Source organism: Mauremys mutica, chromosome 22 (genome assembly GCF_020497125.1).
Source record: "Mauremys mutica isolate MM-2020 ecotype Southern chromosome 22, ASM2049712v1, whole genome shotgun sequence".
In the NCBI taxonomy this organism is placed as follows: Eukaryota; Metazoa; Chordata; order Testudines; family Geoemydidae; genus Mauremys; species Mauremys mutica.
In genome coordinates, this window is record NC_059093.1 from 22,563,786 (window position 1) to 22,584,277 (window position 20,492).

Sequence of the window (20,492 nt, forward strand, 5' to 3'; positions counted from 1 at the left end):
GTCCAGGTAACCCAAAATGGATGCCTAAAGTTGGGCTTTCAAATATATGACCAGAATTTTCAAAAGTCCAGAACATATTGGGGTTCCTAAGGATTCAAAATGTGAGCTTTAGTCATCCATTTTCAAACACAAAATTTGAAGTAGTAATTACTACTACAGAAAAGCAGCTGAGTGGTAAAAATATTTTAAAGATACTTTCTCTGCTTACTGAACATCAGGCCCCTTGCTGTAATCTGCTCTATCAAAACATTAAATACCACCAGTTACTAGTTGGTGGCATAAACACACGACCAAAAGAGAATGTTCAGTACATTTAAACAACCGCTTCTTTTTATGGTTACCACTGGCAATCGATTTGGTGCATTCGGGATGGGAATGATGTTGAGACTCTAGTATAATTATTGATTTTTTGCCTTCAGTCATCTTGGGGAAATACCATAATAAATACACGTACGGTCTGAGAGTGCCATTGATAGTAAAATTGTTAACATGGAATCAGGAAACATTTGAAATGGTATTAAAAGACTAAAATTATGACCTATTCCAAGTAATACACAACCTCCTTTAACATAGCCTTACAGTATCCTATCAAGTAAACCCACTGTTAACAACTTGTAAGAATTGTAAAGAACATTTTTGAAAGACAAGTTTGTTAAAAGTTCATTGATTGAATAGAACATTTTTAGAACAAGCAGCAAAGAGTTCTGTGGCACCTTATAGACAAACAGATGTATTGGAGCATGAGCTAATACCCACTTTTGACAAAGTGGGTATTCACCCACGAAAGCTCCTTCTCCAGAACATCTGTTAGTCTGGATCTGTAAAAGCAGCAAAGAGTGCTGTGGCACCTTATAGACTAACATGGCTACCCCTCTGAATTTTAGAACAGTCTGTATTGGAGGATTGGCTGGTTTTAATGTCTGTGATTGAATTTGGAAAGAACTTTAGATTATGTTATGCATCTTTTCCTCAGTATTAGAAATGAAGAAACGTTAACACCTTCCAAAACAAATTATAAAAAGATACGGGGCTTCATACTCATGAGAACTTGCCTACTGTTTTTTAAAATTGTGTTGAGCATGAATAGAGAAGCAGTTCTGCTTGGTGCTTTGTTTCAACGTATACTAACAGTCTTCAACTGAATTCTGAATCTTTGCACTTGAACCGAGTAGAGTATTGTACCGGAGTGGTCATAAATAAGTATAAGAATAAGAAGCAAGTTGTGAGAACTGTTAATACTCCATCCAGGCCCTGTGTCCTGATACGCGAACAAGGAAGGACGTTATCATAAGGTGGTTTTTTTATGTGTAAATATAAAATGCAGATTAACTGAATATTAAGGCAGTCCTGTTGAGGAAGACTTCCAGTTTTTAAACTGCTACTCCCTACATGTCGTTTGCATTAGTGCACAGTCTGGAGAGAAAAAAGCTTCGTCCTTACATTATTGATGACAATAGCTGAAGAGAGACCGGCCTAATAGGAAATTGCCAGTCTCTATAACGTAACCTTTCTGGCCTAGCCCAGTAGCGACAACCAATACCCATAACATGCCTCAAACATAAATTAATAACACTAAACTATATAAGAGTTGGAAAGCTGTGGCTTCAGTGAGAAGAGAGAGAGAAAGATTTCAAGTCCTGCTCTCCTTTTCACCCTTTGTGCCACCTGCATTTGGAGGAAGTAGTTGAGCCTGCTGTCCTGGACTGAGCGCAACTATCCTACTTTGAATTCCGACCTCATATTACTTAAGTGTGCTCTACCTTTACTTTTTACTGTAGCAGACCCTTTCAACTGGTGTGTCAATTATATCTGCATGTTTACATTGTGTTGTAGAATACTGTGAATTTGCCCCAAGCATCCCAGTCGAAGCCTTCCAATAAGTGTGTATTTAAAACTGTCAGACATTTTCTAGAGCTGGGTTAGTGTGAGATTCTGTGGGCGAGGCTGCTGTACTGAGGGGTGGAAAGAAGTTGGGAAGATGGGATTCAGATTGGAGCCATTATGACTATTCATTGCTTTTTGAGTCCTTTGGGGGAAAAAAAATTAAACACAGAATACGCTAAAGTCACTTGTTGGTTTAACTAGTAGTATTAACATAGGCACAGTGCAGGTACCTACTACAGTATAAATCATTAGCCAGAAGTTACTCATGTCATATCTGCAATTCATCATTTACCACCGTGTAATATGAATTTTTTTGAATTCACAGAATTTGGTATATTTGAACTATTGAAGTTAGCACTGCATCATGCTAAAAATTGACATTGTTGACATAGACTATATAATTATCTCTGCTTGTTTCAGTTAACAAACTAAAAACTTATGGGGCCCACTGATTTGCTTTATGTTAAGCCTCCGATGCCAACTACCCATGTATACATGTAATTTACTAAGCTTTCCAGGTAGGACTACCATTGCTCGTTGGAGATTAAGCACTGCCATACTGTTTGTTAAATACAACATGTAGACATATCATTCTAAGCAATGCGTCTCCTTTTAAGTAATGTACTTTGAATATTGGAATGTGAAATGACTCATATTTTATAGATGCCCCTGAAGTTTTGGTAACTGGGTATGATGGAAACTGGCTCATTGGAAGAGAGCGTGTTCAGCTCCAGTGTAATGCTGACGCAAATCCACCGCCCACGGAATTTACATGGACCAGGTGAGTGTTCATGAAAACAAAAGATGAATTTTCCATTTAAATACATAATCAATATTTTAATAAAGGAGAGTTTTGAAGGGTGTTACTGGCTTACGACATAGTGGAAACAAGGCCCTTTGACTGCTACTAGCTTGTCTGCTTTCAGTACATGACTAATGCACATTCTGTGTATTAGGTATGACTGCTATTGAAATATGTCCCATACTGATGCATCAGATGTATGGATTGAGACATGTGGATGTTGTAAAGGAAAATATTGGCCTTATGTAATTGATGGCTCCTGAGGAGCAGTAGCAATTGGGGTGGGAAAGCACAAGTGAAGAATGATTGTTACTCTGAAGTCTGAGCAGTTACCAATGCTTTAGGATAAATCCACTTATTTTTATAAATGGAATAACTTCTTTGACAGGTGATTGTGATATTGAGTTTCTTGGGCTTAGTGTAAGACATTATAAGCACCTGTTGTCCAGCCTTCCTCCTCCGTGTGAGTTGAGGATGTGCATAAAGCAAAGACGCAAAAAACCTGGGATATTATTTGAATAAAATTATATAACATTGATATTACATTGAAAATTGGAATGGAAAACACTTGAAGTATCATTTCAATCATCAAGTTTACCATGCTCTAGTGAAGAGTAAGGCATTGTATCTACTTCCAAATAAGCTGCATGAGATGGCTCCCCTCATGACTCAAAACTTAAGTCAACCCGTGCTGAGGTCTGGTATCTCTGTATGGCTTCCTGTTGTGTGATAAAAGCAGTATTTCATGACTCCAATATGAATTGGATGCCTTTACTGAGAGTCCTGCTGCCTGCCCTCTGTAGTCTTGCATGTTAAGTACGTTCCCCTGGAGGGAGCCACCTCCAGAGCAAATATATGGCCCCAAAAGGTAACTTCCCTTTTACTTCAACTTCACTTGGTCCATCTGTCTGAAACCAAGAAAATAACTTGTGTGAGTGTTGAAGTGTATGTAGTGCACAGTAATAGTGCTATGAGAATCACTGACAATAATAGTGCTATAAGAAGCATTAAAGATCAGCTGTGGTACCACCTTGTAGCCTCAAGTTGCTTCCTGGATCAGTTAGAAGAAAAAAGACTAATAGTTTTAGCTTTGTCTTTGTCTACACTGGAACTTCGTTGGCAAAACTTTTGTCATTTAGCAGTGTTAAAAACAAACACACACACACACACACACACACACACACACACACACACACACTCCAAACAGCAGAAGTTTTACCGATGAAAAGCGCCAGTGTGAGCAGTGCTTTGTCGGCAGGAGTCGCTCATTGCACGACTTTTAGCAGCATGGCAGTAGCGGCAGAGGAATGTCACTAAAAGCTGTGTGGTGTAAACAAAGCTTTTTAAAATTGTATTTGAAATGCGGGGTTAATAATAATAAACATATATAACCAAAGTTTCTTGAATGGAACCTCCTAAATGCAAAACAAAATATGCTATCCAAGTATTACATTAAAAATTAAGAAACAAATAAAGTAGTCTCAATTGGATCACATTTGAACCAGTTGGATTAAAAAAAAAATCCCCTCCTATCCTCTCCAACATGTTATGGTGCAGGTTAAAAGTAATAAGGACAAATAACTAATCTGGTTTTACAAGATATGTTAACCTTCTCACTAAAGGGGCTTTCATAACACTTAAACACATTCCCAGATTTAGTTTCATTCCTCATGTGGTATAGACAAGTCTAACATGGTTTGTAAGAGCAGAGAACTTTAATTTCAAGAAATTGGAGATGAACTTGTATACAAATTTCTTGTAATAAACCCTTTGGCAGAAACTTAATCGTGATAAAAATGCCGACTTTAAAAAGTTGAGGTTGCAATTTATTGACAGGATACTGAGCTACAGTGCAGAGGGTCAGACCACTGTTATGCAAGGCTGGAGAGCTGGGTCACGTGTGGGGTATTTACTTGTACTTTTTTCTGAAAAATGAACAAAGTAGTGGCATTTGGGGAAGACAAAGGAAGAATCTAATCTGTACCTCTTTGTCCCAGAAAAAATTTCAGTTGAAGTTGCTTTCAGATCTGTTTTAAATTCTGAATAATGCTTTTGAAGAAATACAGAATTGAACTGGTGCAGAATAGCTGTATTTTTGCCTTTTGTCCACTGAATTTTAAGGTAAAGGGGCTAGGTTATATTTTCAGTATATTTTCAGTAATAGTAATAACACATGCTGAGCGAGCTTAATAACTTGGAAGTAGATGGACAAATCTGTACACAACAAGGTGTGACAAACACCTTCCCAATACCTTCTTTGTCCTCACCAGTGGACCTTCCTCCTGATGTCTGATAACACTTGTACTTCTCAGTCCTCCAGCAGTGTGCCTACTCACTCTCTGCTTCTTGCACACCTCTTGCTCCCAGTTCCACACACACTTCCTCTCCTCTGGCCTGACTGGAGTGAGCGCTTTTATAGCATCAGAGGGGCCTTAATTAAAATCAGGTGCTTAACAGCCTCACCTGACTCTTAGCAGGTTAATTGGAGTCAGGTGTTCTCATTAGCCTGGAGCAGCCCCTGCTCTGGTCACTCAGGGAACAGGAAACTGCTTACCCAGTGGCCAGTATATCTCCCTTCTACTACTCTGCTCTTCTCAACTGGCTGGGCCTGGGTCTATCACAGAGTTTAAGGAATCCTTGTTTGGCTTAGGAGATGACAAACGAGTGTGTATTGTGACAGTGTGTTGTGTTCACGCAATGAAATGACAATAAAAGTCCATGCATGTACAATGAAAAATAACTGAACATGCACAAATCTGTACTTGTTTAAGCCATTTGACTCCTATGCTGGGAAGACTTTGAGATTGGCAAGCAGGATAGCTATTAAGCTGCAGAAATAAAACATTTCTATAGTTGTCTACCAGTCACTGGCCTATAGTCAGCAAGATCTCACGTGGGAGAAAGTCTGAGGATGTTCGTTCACTGTACATGTTGAATTTTTAGGGTACTGTTCATGAAAAGTAGCTGTAGCATGTGGTGTTGCATGGCAGACTGTGTTGACACTTCACTCATGGAAATACACACACACTCTCTCTCTCTCTTTTCTTTGAGTAATGTCCCTGTGGGTGCTCTACGTCAGTATACGCTGCCTGCTCATGCACTCTTGATCAGCGATGTTTGTCAGTGGTGTCCGCACCTATGCCCTCTTCACCAATAAACTGCCAGTGTCTTGCAACAGAGCAGTCCATGCCCAGTAGTTGAACTATGCAGCTGGCTACCCTTTGCTTTCTTATGCCTTTCTCATTTTAGTTTCTTATTAGTTTTTTTTTTCTCTTAGCACAAGTTCATGCTTTGAGAGGGTTCATCCCTTCTTTCCTCTGGGACCCTGTTCTCTCCTTCACCCCCACCCTCAACTCCCGGCCCTCATCCGCAGCCCCACGTGTGGGTTATGCTGAAGACCCTGGACTTCATATCTTTCCATATGTGCCACAAGTCCTTCCCTTGGAGTGATGGAGATTCAACCTGCCTCTCTGCTGCTTGGGAGAAATCCACATTCCCTCTAAATGTAAAGTCTACTTAGATTTAAAAACAGATCTAAAAAACTGAGGTAGGAAACCATATATTCCTATTTCTGTAGTGCTTTTTGAGACCCAGGTGGTGAGTTATCCCCAAATATATTGGTTCCATTGACCAGCTCTCCTTCAGCAGTAAACAAAGACGCTGGATTTCCCAAGGAAAGACCCCATTCTCCAGAATCAGACGAAAAAGGGAAAATAACTTCCTTGATCTGGGTCTCAAGAGACCTCATGTCCAAACACAGATATTGCTGAGGCTCCCTTTCCTGCAGTACTGTGACCACAGGAGCATAGAATCATAGAATCTCAGGGTTGGAAGGGACCTCAGGAGGTCATCTAGTCCAACCCCCTGCTCAAAGCAGGACCAAACCCAACTAAATCATCCCAGCCAGGGCTTTGTCAAGCCTGACCTTAAAAACCTCTAAGGAAGGAGATTCCACCACCTCCCTAGGTAACCCATTCCAGTTCTTCACCACCCTACTAGTGAAAAAGTTTTTCCTAATATCCAACCTAAACCTCCCCCTCTGCAACTTGAGACCATTACTCCTTGTTCTGTCATCTTCTACCACTGAGAACAGTCTAGATCCATCCTCTTTGGAACCCCCTTTCAGGTAGTTGAAAGCAGCTATCAAATCCCCCCTCATTCTTCTCTTCCGCAGACTAAACAATCCCAGTTCCCTCAGCCTCTCCTCATAAGTCATGTGGTCCAGGCCCCCTAATCATTTTTGTTGCCCTCCGCTGGACTCCCTCCAATTTATCCACATCCTTCTTGTAGTGTGGGGCCCAAAACTGGACACAGTACTCCAAATGAGGCCTCACCAGTGCTGAGTAGAGGGGAATGATCACATCCCTCGATCTGCTGGAAATGCCCCTACTTATACAACCCAAAATGCCATTAGCCTTCTTGGCAACAAGGGCACACTGTTGACTCATATTCAGCTTTTCGTCCACCATAACCCCTAGGTCCTTTTCTGCAGAACTGCTACCCAGCCATTCGGTCCCTAGTCTGTAGCAGTGCATGGGATTCTTCCGTCCTAAGTGCAGGACTCTGCACTTGTCCTTGTTGAACCTCATCATATTTCTTTTGGCCCAATCCTCTAATTTGTCTAGGTCCCTCTGTATCCTATCCCTACCCTCCAGTGTATCAACCACTCCTCCCAGTTTAGTGTCATCTGCAAACTTGCTAAGGGTGCAGTCCACACCATCCTCCAGATCATTAATGAAGATATTGAATAAAACCGGCCCCAGCACTGACCCTTGGGGCACTCCACTTGATACCGGCTGCCAACTAGACATGGAACCATTGATCACTACCCGTTGAGCCCGACCATCTAGCCAGTTTTCTATCCACCTTACCGTCCATTCATCCAGCCCATACTTCTTTAACTTGCTGGCAAGAATACTGTGGGAGACTGTATCAAAAGCTTTGCTAAAGTCCAGAAATAGCACATCCACTGCTTTCCCCTCATCCACAGAGCCGGTTATCTCATCATAGAAGGCAATTAGATTAGTCAGGCATGACTGCATACCTAGAAGTCATCTAGAGAGCTTCCAACACTGGCATCCGACTCAGCATTCATTTTGAGATTTGGAGGCAAAGTCCTTATTTGTACAGTCTTCCATAGCCAGAAGTGAAAAGTGTACCATACCTATTCTGGTGCTGCATCCGGCACCACCCCATATGCTTACTCCTGAGAAAACACATCCACATGCCCTGGTACTGTCCAGACTGCTATCTCACAAAGACCTCCGAATCGTCAAAGAGCCCGAATCACCATTATTGAAAGGTACTGAGAAGCACTCCGCACTGGTACCAACTCATTTCTCTGAGCTTGCTTACTCTCCATCCTCTTCTTCGATGGGGACTCACGCTGTAGTAGTGACACCATCCCCACACAGGCTCTTAACTTAATTCCATTGACATGATTTGGAGCCAAACTGGTGATAAAGTTGGTCTGTTTTAAGATTGCTCCTTCTTGTAAATGACTTTGGAAAATGTGTCCTTCAAGCCTTACTTCAAAAGATGGAAGATGACTTATTTACAGCCTACAAACCTGCAGAAGAGCACAAAAGACTACTCGTGAGAGCATTCTGCACCAAAAAATTCTGCACACAATATTTTAAATAATTGTCAGATAAATGTGGAGGCTCCAGCATGGCGTGGGGAGCTCAGGACACTGGCTGCACAGAGACGGAAGATCACTGTGCAGCTCCAACGTGCCCCCTCCCCGCCCCCCTGGGACAAAGACAGAGCAGTGAGGCTGTACTCAACTGTGACATAGTGTGCCCCAGAAACACCCCGTGGCCCTACCCTATGTGCCATATGCAATAGGGCAGGCAGGATCCAAGAGTGGAGGGGCTTAGTGTGGGGGAATCCAGGTGTGAGTTGGAAGGGTTCTGTGTGGGGCAATCTGGGTGCAGGAGGCTTAGTGGGGGATCTGGGTGCAGGGGTGGGGGGGAAGGTCTGGATTCACAGGGACTTGTTGGATGGTTCTGGGTGCAGTGTTAATGGAACTCTGCATGAGGGTCCAGGTGAAGATGGTTGGGGCTCAGTGTGAGGCTCCAGTGGGATCAGGATCCAGGTGCAGCTGGTTGGGGCTTGGTAGTGTGGGTTGTTGGGATAGTCCACGTGCAGGGGGAGTGGGGCTAGTCGGGCGGATTCTGGGTATAAGGGGGTCTGGATGCACGGGGAGCAGCTCCCTGTACAGCGATTTGTTCCTCTGCAGCTGAGGAGCGATGGATATAGGAAGTATGGGGGGTGATAGGGGAAGGGAGAGGAGGGAGTTGGCAGAGCTTCCGACAGCTGGGGGAGAAATCTGAGGATGGGTCTAATATGACCTCAGATGCCATGCAGGGGAAAACGAAGTCCCGTCCTCCATAGCCCAGCCGGGACTAGCAGCTGAGCCCAGTTCAGGATAGGAGCCACCAGCCAGGTCAGATAATTCATTTTGCATTTAAATTTTATTGTGTAAATTCTGAGAATGCTTAAACTTCCAAATATTGTCTAATTCAGGTTGGATGGGCAATGGCCTGAAGGTTTAATATCTTCAAATAATACTCTGCATTTCAACAGTCCGTTGACTTACAATTATGCTGGGACTTATGTCTGTAAGGTGACCAATTCCCTTGGACAAAGAAGTGATCACCAGACAATCTACATTTTAGGTGAGTTGTTGTTTCTCCCTTCACTTATACCTAAAACTCAGTCTTTGATTAAAGATAATATAAATCTGGGAAGGACAAATGGAAATAAACCATTACCCTACTAGTACTGCTACTGTTTCTAGGGGCTAATATCATTGTTCCATCATGCATGCTGTCTGCCAGTCGTAGTACTGAAAAGGCCCACAGTAGTGTGTGAGATGATACACGAGCCTTAAGTGCTGGTAAGGAGTTAAATACAATGGCAGAGTTGAGGGCAGAGGGAAGAAATGTTATAAAACCCAAAACACTTTCCTGAGGGAGTCTGGTTTTATTTCTTTATCCTCAGCTGAGCTGGTCAGAATAACAGTGACACCTCTCACAGCTCATACACTCGTATGGAGCAAGCATAAAGCTAATTACAAGGGGCAGAAATGGTTAGCGCACCTTGCTCCACCTGCCCCTTCCCGTCTGTGTGGTACTCTCTTGTGGGTGGGGTATTGCTGTTGGCAGACTTTTAGTTAGTATTTAAATCAGGAAAGCACTTATTCCATGGTTTCCAATGGTAAAGAATCTCAGGAGCAGACAGAAGTGCCATGTTACCGTAGTACATGTTCCTTTGAGTATTGCAGCATATTGAAAGAGTACCGTGGCCTAATGAAGATCACACGTAGTAGCATCAGTAGTAGAGCTGAGACCCAACATTATTATATTACCACGATGATGGGGGTAAACTAAATGGAATTGCTTAATTTTACCAATAGGTGCAAATGTTTCAATTAACGGGTGGTAGCAGTATTCAGAACATGAACTATAAATTCATTTTATTCTTTCTATGTTCTTGAGGGCAAATCTTTATGGTAAGGTCTGAATCCATTCTTATCTCAGTAACTACTATACCGGTGGCATTGTAGCTAGTGAAAACTACTACACGACAAACCATGGTTCCATGTTCTTTTTATTTTGCTTCGGTTTTGGTGCAAGGGGCTTTCAGCATGTGCCCAGCAGCTCCCACTGAATTCAGTTCCAGTCTGGAACTCTCAGCACTTCTGAAGTCAGTCCACTTCTTTAGGCACTTGAACATGAATTTAGTTTCCTAACTCTAAACACCCATTTTAAAACATTGATTCTAGTCTTTCTGAACAGACTCAGCATTGTGAGTAAAATGAGACAGACCTTTTCTTTCTGTCAGTAATAACACTTACCCTGATAGGAAAGGAAAACACCGTCCACTAAATCTGTTTGATTTCTTGTCAAAGTATAGTATTTAATGAAGAATGTGCTCCTCCCCCCCCTCCAGTTAAGACTGGTATATTTTAAAGCATATCAATATCCTTATAATCATGCATGCCAAAATAAGGGTTACTAAACTGTCATGGAGTCCCTGGACTATGCTCTGAAACTGCTCCCCACAAAGCCAGTCAGGACTTTGGGGAGCCTCCTCTCCCTTGGAGCAGACTGTCTGCAGGGCAAGAAGCTCACACAGCTTCACCTCCTGGGTCTGATCTTGGAGCATTCAGCATCCTCTACCCTCTGTGCGCTTCCCACAGTGCTTTGTCAGCAGGAGAGTTTCTCCTGCCAACACTCACAGAGGTGGATTTATTAAGCCGACAGGAGAGCTCCCGTCAACTTAAAGCACCTTCACCAAATGTGCTACAGCGGCAGAGCTGCAGATTTGTAATGTAGACTTTCCCCATGTCTTGTGATTGTAATGAAAGCTCCATGCTGCACTTGTGACAGAGTGACAAATGGGGGTTTCCCTGTCCTCCTATCTCAAGGATCTTCCCCTTTGTATTACTCAGTTCCCAAGAGTGTTACTGGAAAGACCTGCTCTGGAGAACAGGTGAGAAGATTCTGTGCCAGAAAAATAAGAGTGAGGAGGACAAAATGAAAAGGAAATAAAATTCTAATTAAATCGCTCTTGTGATTTCACCATTACACTCCTTCATAGTCTTCGTAGGCCTTCAAAGACTTAACACACATGCTTAATGTAAGGCCTGGTCTACACTACGCGTTTAAACCGGTTTTAGGAGCGTTAAACCGATTTAACGCCACACCTGTCCACACTAAGAGGCCCTTTATATTGATATAAAGGGCTCTTTAAACTGGTTTCTGTACTCCTCCCTAACGAGAGGAGTAGCGCTAATATCGGTATTACCATATCGGATTAGGTTTAGTGTGGCCGCAAATCGACGGTATTGGCCTCCGGGCGGTATCCCACAGTGCACCACTGACCGCTCTGGACAGCAATCTGAACTCGGATGCACTGGCCAGGTAGACAGGAAAAGCCCCACAAACTTTTGAATATCATTTCCTGTTTGCCCTGCATGGAGCTCCGATCAGCACGGGTGGCGATGCAGTCCGAAATCAAAATCCAAAAAGAGCTCCAGCATGGACCGTACGGATGTGATCGCTGTATGGGCAGGCAAATCTGTTCTATCAGAGCTCCGTTACAGAAGACGAAATTCCAAAGCATTTTTTAAAAAATCTCCAGACAGACGCCATAGCAGGGACTCAGCACACTGCTGCGTGACAAGCATAACGGAAAGCCAAAGAATCAAATGGATGCTCATGGAGGGAGGGAGGGAGGGGGGACTGAGGACTCAAGCTATCCCACAGTTCCTGCAGTCTCCGAAAAGCATTTGCATTCTTGGCTGAGCTCCCAATACCTGTAGGGTCAAACACATTGTCCGCGGTGTTTCAGGGCATAGCTCGTCAATTTACCCCCACCCCCAGAAGTAAAAGGGAAAAAAATCATCTCTTGACTCTTTTAAATGTCACCCTATGTCTACTGAATGCTGCTGGTAGACGCGATGCTGCGGCACTGAACTGTAGCATCCTTGCCCTCCCTCCTTGGTGGCTGATGGTACAATATGACTGATATCCATTGTCATCATCAGCCTTGTGGCAGATGGTACAGTACAGAAGGACTGGTATCCATCCTCATCATCAGCCCATGAGTGCTCCTGACTGGCCTCCCGGTCATTCCCAGTAGACGGTACAGAACGGGTGGTAACCGTCTTCATCATAGCAACAGGGGGCTGAGCTCCATCAGCCCCCGCCCTTCATGTGTAAAGAAAAGATTCTGTACTGCCTGGACTATCATAGCAGCAGGATGCTGGGCTCCTGTCCCCCACACTGCTTAATGTCCTGTCTGGACTATCATAGCAGCTGGAGGCTGCCTTCCCCTCATTTTATCTCAATAACAAGTCACTGTTTCTTATTCCTGCGTTCTTTATTACTTCATCACACAAATGGGGGGACACTGCAATGGTAGCCCAGGAAGGCTGGGGGAGGAGGGAATCAACAGGTGGGGTTGTTGCAGGGGCACCCCCTGTGAATGGCATGCAGCTCATCATTCCTGCGGGATCTGACACAGCAGCTGTGCTTTCTAGTTCTCTGATACACTGGATCTCTAGTACACTTACCCCATATTCTAGGCAGGACTGATTCTATTTTTAGATATCATAAAGGAGGGATTGACTCGGAGAGTCATTCCCTTTTTTGTATTTTGCGCCCCCAGCCGATCTCAGCCAGGGGCACCTATGACAGCAGCAGAAGGTATAGCACAGAAGGACTGGTAACCATCATCTCATTGCCAATTTACAATGGCATGGTAGATGGTACAGAACGGCTGATAACCATCTCTGCTATCATGCAAAAGCAAATGAATGCTGATGTGTAGCTGTCATGAATAGTTAGTAAAGGGTTAAAGCATAGTACCTGGTGGGCATCTGACCTGAGGACCAATCAGGGAAGAGAATTTGAAACTCCTAGGAGGGAACTTTTCCCTCTGTTTGGGGGGGGTCTTAGTCTTTGGCCGTTTGGAGTTCAAGAGACCAGACGAGTTAATCAAGTCCCTACAAGTTCCACCTTTCTGAACTAATTTCTTCTAGTCAAGATAGTGAGTATTAGAAAGATACTTTGTGTCCTTATCTAATAATCCTATGTTTGCAATTCTGTGTGTTTGTTATTGATTATTCTTAATTCTGCTTGTACTGGTTGTACTGAGAAAGAGAGAGGATTCTCTCCAGAACTTAGCAAGGTTATACCCTATGAGTGCCCAGCTTGGATTCATAGAGATTCTATATTTTCTTTTGTTCTCTTAATAAATTCTTTTCTTTTCTTTGGACTTGGTTAATTCCTTCCCTTGGGGAAATTCAGGGGAAGGGGAGGGGGAAGTGGGCTGCTTCCCTGTGTGTGTGAGATTCAAGGCGTTTGAATCCAGGCACCTCTGTCTCCAGAGCAGGCTGGAGAGAGGGAGGAGGGGGGAGGTTCCTCCTCTGTGAATTGATCTGTGTTCCCAAGGGGGGAAACAGGGGTGTTCCGGCCCACGGAATTGACCGGGTGGTGGCAGCCGAAGGGGAGACCTACCCTAGGATTTTGGGGTGGGGGGAAGACATGCGGGTCCTCACTTTGAAACCGCCCAGTTTCAAGTGAGGGTAGACTCCTGACATGATCCCACCGCTCCCACCATGTCAGGAGTCTACCCTCACTTGAAACTGGGCGGTTTCAAAGTGAGGACCCGCATGTCTTCCCCCCACCCCAAAATCCTAGGGTAGGTCTCCCCTTCGGCTGCCACCACCCGGTCAATTCCGTGGGCCGGGACACCCCTGTTTCCCCCCTTGGGAACACAGATCAATTCACAGAGGAGGAACCTCCCCCCTCCTCCCTCTCTCCAGCCTGCTCTGGAGACAGAGGTGCCTGGATTCAAACGCCTTGAATCTCACACACACAGGGAAGCAGCCCACTTCCCCCTCCCCTTCCCCTGAATTTCCCCAAGGGAAGGAATTAACCAAGTCCAAAGAAAAAAAAAATTTATTAAGAAAACAAAAGAAAATATAGAATCTCTATGAATCCAAGCTGGGCACTCATAGGGTATAACCTTGCTAAGTTCTGGAGAGAATCCTCTCTCTTTCTCAGTACAACCAGTACAAGCAAAATTAAGAATAATCAATAACAAACACACAGAATTGCAAACATAGGATTATTAGATAAGGACACAAAGTATCTTTCTAATACTCACTATCTTGACTAGAAAAAATTAGTTCAGAAAGGTGGAACTTGTAGGGACTTAATTAACTCGTCTGGTCTCTTGAACTCCAAACGGCCAAAGACTAAGACCCCCCCCAAACAGAGGGAAAAGTTCCCTCCTAGGAGTTTCAAATTCTCTTCCCTGATTGGTCCTCAGGTCAGATGCCCACCAGGTACTATGCTTTAACCCTTTACTAACTATTCATGACAGTAACCATCATCTCATTGCCAATTTACAATGGCATGGTAGATGGTACAGAACGGCTGATAACCATCTCTGCTATCATGCAAAAGCAAATGAATGCTGCTGTGTAGCGCTGCTGAATCGCCTCTGTCTGCGGCATCTAGTACACATACGGTGACAGTGACAAAAGGCAAAACAGGCTCCATGGTTGCCACGCTATGGCGTCTGCCAGGGCAATCCAGGGAAAAAGGGCACGAAATGATTGTCTGCCGTTGCTTTCCCAGAGGAAGGAGGGACTGACAACATTTACCCAGAACCACCCGTGACAATGTTTTTTGCCCCATCAGGCACTGGGATCTCAACCCAGAATTACAAGGGGCGGGGGAGACTGCGGGAACTATGGGATAGCTATGGAATAGCTACCCACAGTGCAACGCTCCAGAAATCGACGCTAGCCTCGGACCGTGGACACACACCACCGAATTAATGTGCTTAGTGTGGCCGCGTGCACTCAATTTTATACAATCTGTTTTACTAAACTGGTTTATGTAAATTCGGAATAATCCTGTAGTGTAGACGTACCCTAATGCACCATTCATGATCCTATAGCAATGTGGTGTCAATGGGACTACTCAGTGTGTAACGTTATGCACGCTGGTAAGTCTTTACAAGATCAGGGCTTCAGAGTGTTTCAGCTTAGACAGGAGCTGAGGTCCAGGGCCTCAAAAATATTTAGGCACCCAGCGCCCATGTGTTAGGCCCTAAAATACTTTTGAGCATCCAGACCTGAATATCTAAGATTTGAAATAACCAGGCAGGATCCTTCTTGGGAAAAATACTTGCCGGCAATCTTTAGCCAGCATAAAGAAGCAAAACAACCACAAGTCTTGGGGGTAGGAGGTTGTTTGTTGGTTATTTTGTTGGTTTTTTTGCTGAGCACCTTTAACACAAGATTGAGGGAAACAATTCACACTTCTGCTGCTTCTCCTATTTGATTAGCGCTTCTGCATGGGAATGTTGACAGCAGTGGAAAAGAGGAGAGCTTCCTTTATTGTTCTCTTGGATGAAATCTTAGATTCTGCAGAAAACAACAAAAAAAAATCACGGAAAGGCTCAGCAGTTAAGAGTTTCTGAGACACATAGGGCCTAGTTTTCAGTAGGGCTGCAGCCCCCCTTCATTTTGGCATGCACACACCTGTGGCATTTGTCCATCAATCTCCATTCTTGAGAAGTGACAGATCCTCTGTTCAACAAATGTGAAAATCCTCTCACTTGTGCCCAGAAATGTAATTATGGAGGGTGGGGTTAGGTGCAACTTCTTCTTCGAGAGATGTCCCTGTGGGTGCTCCACTTTAGGTGTCGGTGCATCCCTGCGCCTTTGATCGGAGATTTCTGCAGCAGTACTTGTACCAGCCACGCATGCTCAGAGCTTGCCCCCCCACTCTGAGTATACCTGACCATGCGCGGCCGGTTCCCTCAGTTCCTTCTCTAACGTCCCCGGCTTGAGACGGAGCTCAGCAGACTCCTTAAACAATTTCTTTCCTCATCCTAAAATAACTTGTAGTTAGTCAGTTTCTTGTTAGTTAGTTGTTAGTTAGTATTACTTACCCTTTTTTCTACTGTTTAAAAAAAATTTCTCTCAGACGCTTCAGACATGCCTGGCTCCACAGGCTTTAAGCGCTGCTCCTCCTGTAAGGACGCAATCCCTCTCTCCGATGGACATTCACAGTGCATAAAATGCTTGGGGGAGACCCATATTCCCCAAAAATGTGCTCACTGCACTAAACTAAGCTCCAGAGCGAGAAAGGACAGGGAGCTAAAACTTAAACTTATTTTGCTTCAAAAATCCTTAGGGTCCGCCTCAGACCCTGGCGCGGACTCTGCCTCCGCTCACCGACACAGCTCTCCCGCTGCTAAAAAGCAGAAGAAAGCAGCAAAACGAGGGCACCTTCTGTCAAGTACAAAAGAAGCCCTTAGACACAAACCTTCTCCGGTCAGATCCTCACTCTCCTTACCGGTGCTCCCCCGCCTGAGCACTTTCGACGAGCCGGGCTCCTCAGGCATCGCGTTAAACCCACCTGTGCTTTCGGCGGCAGCGCAAAGCTCCGGTGCCGAGGCGACAGGCTTTCAGTTGCCTGCCTCGATTATGGCACCTATCGGCACCGCGTTCGTCACGGTGCCGACATTCCAGGACCCCCCTGAGGCACCGCAGCCTGCTATTAATAGCGCGGCATTGGCACCGGCACCAAGACTTGGAACTCCGGTGCAAGCCCGAGTTCCCTCACAGCAATTCTATCAGCCTTCACCTTCAGCTGCCTCAGTGCTGCCGTTTACCCAGCCAAGTGACCTCTTAGTGTCACCTACGATGCAATCACCCTTCCTTAAAGATTGCTTCTCCCTTACCAATGATTCAGGACCCGAACAGTCAGAAGAGGAGTCTGATGACAACAGGGTGATGTTTCAATGCATTCAGAATTCCATCCTCGGATTCCTGTCAACCGCGGGCACAGGAAAATTGTCTCACACTATCCTCGTGACCCTGCCTCCTGGTCCGTTAACCCCTGGATGGCTCTACCTATGCCTTTCCCACCACCATGGCAGTATTGGGCCCCATGGGCATCTTTCCCTCGGTGTTGCATCGCAGAGGAGCAGGGACAGAGTCTGACAACCCATGTGATCATAAGCAGAGAGTTCTTTATTCATTTCCAGCATACTCTTATATCCCATTATGGCAAGCAATCAGACAGTTGCTAATTGGTTAACAAAATATACACAGCCGCAGCTGTAACCCCATCCTAATTAACATCCTACACACCTGTTTGACTTATCATCCTATTTACAGTTAGCTGGCCGATGAGAGCGCGCCCAAGGTCAGCCCTTTATACACAATTCCCAGTGTTATCGGCTCGTCCCAGAAGACTAAACAATCTCAGCATTTCACATTCTATTCCCAACACTTCCCCCCTCCACCCAAAATCAAAAAGGAGGGGGAAAAAAAAGGGATAAAAACATTAGCAAAACATTTCCAACTTATAACAACATAACACCACAGTCTATCACAAACCAAAATTAAAACTTTATAAAGCCAACCTATATAACCATGCAATTCTTAACATAACCCCAACAACACCAAACAAAAACAAAGCACAACAAATAAATGGTGTAAATTCTACAGGATTCCCCCCTACTCAATAGCACACCAACTTGTGGCAAACTTCTATTACCAAATCATCCCTCAGATGTCAGGCGATCAAACTGACACCGAGGGAGGGGGGGTCCTAGAAAAAACACAACATAAACCACATAAAACACAAAAGACAATTCTGGCCAGAAAAACAAACAAACACCACAAAACAAAACATAAGACACATAACATAAATTTAACTCTGTAAATAAATGCATGGTATATCAAATACTAAGCAGCTAACATCCATATTCCTCAATTATCTAAAAAACAAAAAACAAATTTACCCCTACTGGGCAATCAATAATTACATACAATATACAAATACCCTTAGTACCATCAGGCAAAAAAAAAAATTACATCATCAATTAAATCATTTACAGTAATACAATTGCATCCTAACTTACTTCTAAATTCAACTGCTATTCCCTCCAGCAACCACAGAGTTAACTTTGTACTCTGCCTAACATTACTCGCTAGTAGTTAATTACCTTTTCTATCAACTACACCCTCAAGGTTATCAACCAGTATTCCAAGCTTGTTGTCTGTTGCCCGCCGCCTGCACTCCTGCCTCGGCCGCGAGAGTTTCTACTATCTCCTTCGCCTTATTCCATACTGGACTCAGGGAGAAGGCCTCCTTATCGCCCCGAGCCACCGACTTCCAAAGCTCGGAGCCTAGCCGCTCCCAAACAGTTTTATCAAAAATTGTACTTGGTTGAACAGAAAGTCCCCTTCTCCGTCCCCACCGCAGCAGACGGGATAACTTATCAGAGGGGAGCTTCTCTCCCTGCCGCTCCGCGATGCGCATCAAATATTCATGCACCGTCCTTTCTTCCGCTGATGCAGCGGTTCCCATGTTAGCTGCTCACCTCTGGGCTGGGGTGTGCCTCCCTTTTCAGACGCCCTGCGGCTTGCCACTCGACACTGAGCTCAGGTGCGCCCCTCTTTTCGGACGCCCTGCGGCTCCTAGCCGCTCGACACTGAACTCAGGTGCGCCCTTCTCTTCGGACGCCCTGCGGCCGCCGCTCGACACTGAGCTCAGGTGCGTCCCTCTTTTCGGACGCCCTGCGGCTCCTAGCCGCTCGACACTGAGCTCAGGTGCGCCTCCTTTTCTTCTTTTCAGTTCAGGCCACCAACACTATCCTCATTCGATACGAATCACGTCGGGGTCACCATTTGTTGCATCGCAGAGGAGCAGGGACAGAGTCTGACAACCCATGTGATCATAAGCAGAGAGTTCTTTATTCATTTCCAGCATACTCTTATATCCCATTATGGCAAGCAATCAGACAGTTGCTAATTGGTTAACAAAATATACACAGCCGCAGCTGTAACCCCATCCTAATTAACATCCTACACACCTGTTTGACTTATCATCCTATTTACAGTTAGCTGGCCGATGAGAGCGCGCCCAAGGTCAGCCCTTTATACACAATTCCCAGTGTTATCGGCTCGTCCCAGAAGCCTAAACAATCTCAGCATTTCACATTCTATTCCCAACACCTCGGCAGCACACCCGCTATTCCAATTCGACGAGACGCGAACGTCCAGATGATATGACTCACTTGGCGGCAACTTCCCATTCTCAGGATCAATTAACTCCTGCTCCTGATCCAGTACCAACTGAAATACCAACTGAAGTAATGCCTGAAGAAGCTTTACTTTCCCCCCCCCCAACTTCCTCAGAGGATTTTTCAAAATTCCAGGATCTCTTTAAAAGAGTTGCCAGCGACCTTAGAATCAATCTAGAGGAAGTACCGGACCAACAACATGAGTTAACGGACATCCTGCAACCCTCTTCTTCATCCAGACTGGCATTACCAATCAATCCAGCCCTTCTGGAACCTGCTAAGTCCAACCGCTGCCTGTCCCCTGACTGCTCTCCCCTGACCCATCTAACCCCCCGCTGCCCCCCCTGAACCTCCGCCCCATTCAACCCCCCCACTCCCTGTCCCCTGACTGCCCCGACCCCTCTCCACACCCCCACCCCTGACAGCCCCCCCAGAATCCCTGACCCATCCAACTCCCCCAATCCCTGTCCCTTGACTTTCCCAACCCCTTTCCACACCCATGCCCCCTAACAGCACTCCCTGAACCCCCAACCCATCCAACCCCCCAGCTACCTGTCCCTTGACTGCCCCTCGAGACCCCCCTACCCCTTCTCCAACCCCGTGGTCCCCTTACTGTGCCGCTCAGACCAGTGTGTCTGGCTCTGCGCAGAGCCCGACACTCTGCCGCAGACACGCTGCTGCGCTCCCCCATGGAGCGCACAGCCCCACCCTCCCCAGAGCGCTGCTGGCGTGGCGTGCTGAGGCTTCAGGACGGGGGGAGTAGAGGAGGAGCACTGGATGCTGCAGACCCCGATGCGAGCGGCTCAATCCGGCCGAGCCACCATGTCAGCCGTGCTGCACTCTGCATTGGGAGGAAAATCCCGGACCTTCTGAGAGTTTGATCGCTATTTAAAACCCCCAAAGCCGGACATGTCCGTGAAAATACGGACGTATGATAACCCTAGTCATATGCTCAAGGAGTAGGCTTTGGCCCAGATATCCCCTTCAGAAGCCGTCAGCAGACTGGATTAGGGATACTGGTGTGACCTTGCCTTGCAGCCCCCAAAGAAGGAATTGGGGGGACTATATGGACAGTGCCCCTCTCTATCTGAAGCCTGGCAAGGGAGGTACGTGGATCCCACTAGAATTTAAAATGAAAAGTGAGGGAGGGGAGGCTCTGGACCTGGGCAGCTTTAGA

The 20,492-nt window shown here is 45.3% G+C and overlaps 1 protein-coding gene across 1 annotated transcript in view; it reads left to right on the top strand.

The window, feature by feature from the left end:
* Positions 1-2,629: 2,629 nt before the first annotated feature.
* LOC123354954 (fibroblast growth factor receptor 3-like) overlaps positions 2,630-20,492 on the top strand; it is a 44,135-nt gene continuing 26,272 nt past the window's right edge. The window contains exons 1-2 of the mRNA XM_044997370.1: positions 2,630-2,665; positions 9,215-9,366. The gene's annotated coding sequence lies outside the window, so the exon portion shown is untranslated. The remainder of the gene's footprint in view (positions 2,666-9,214; positions 9,367-20,492) is intronic.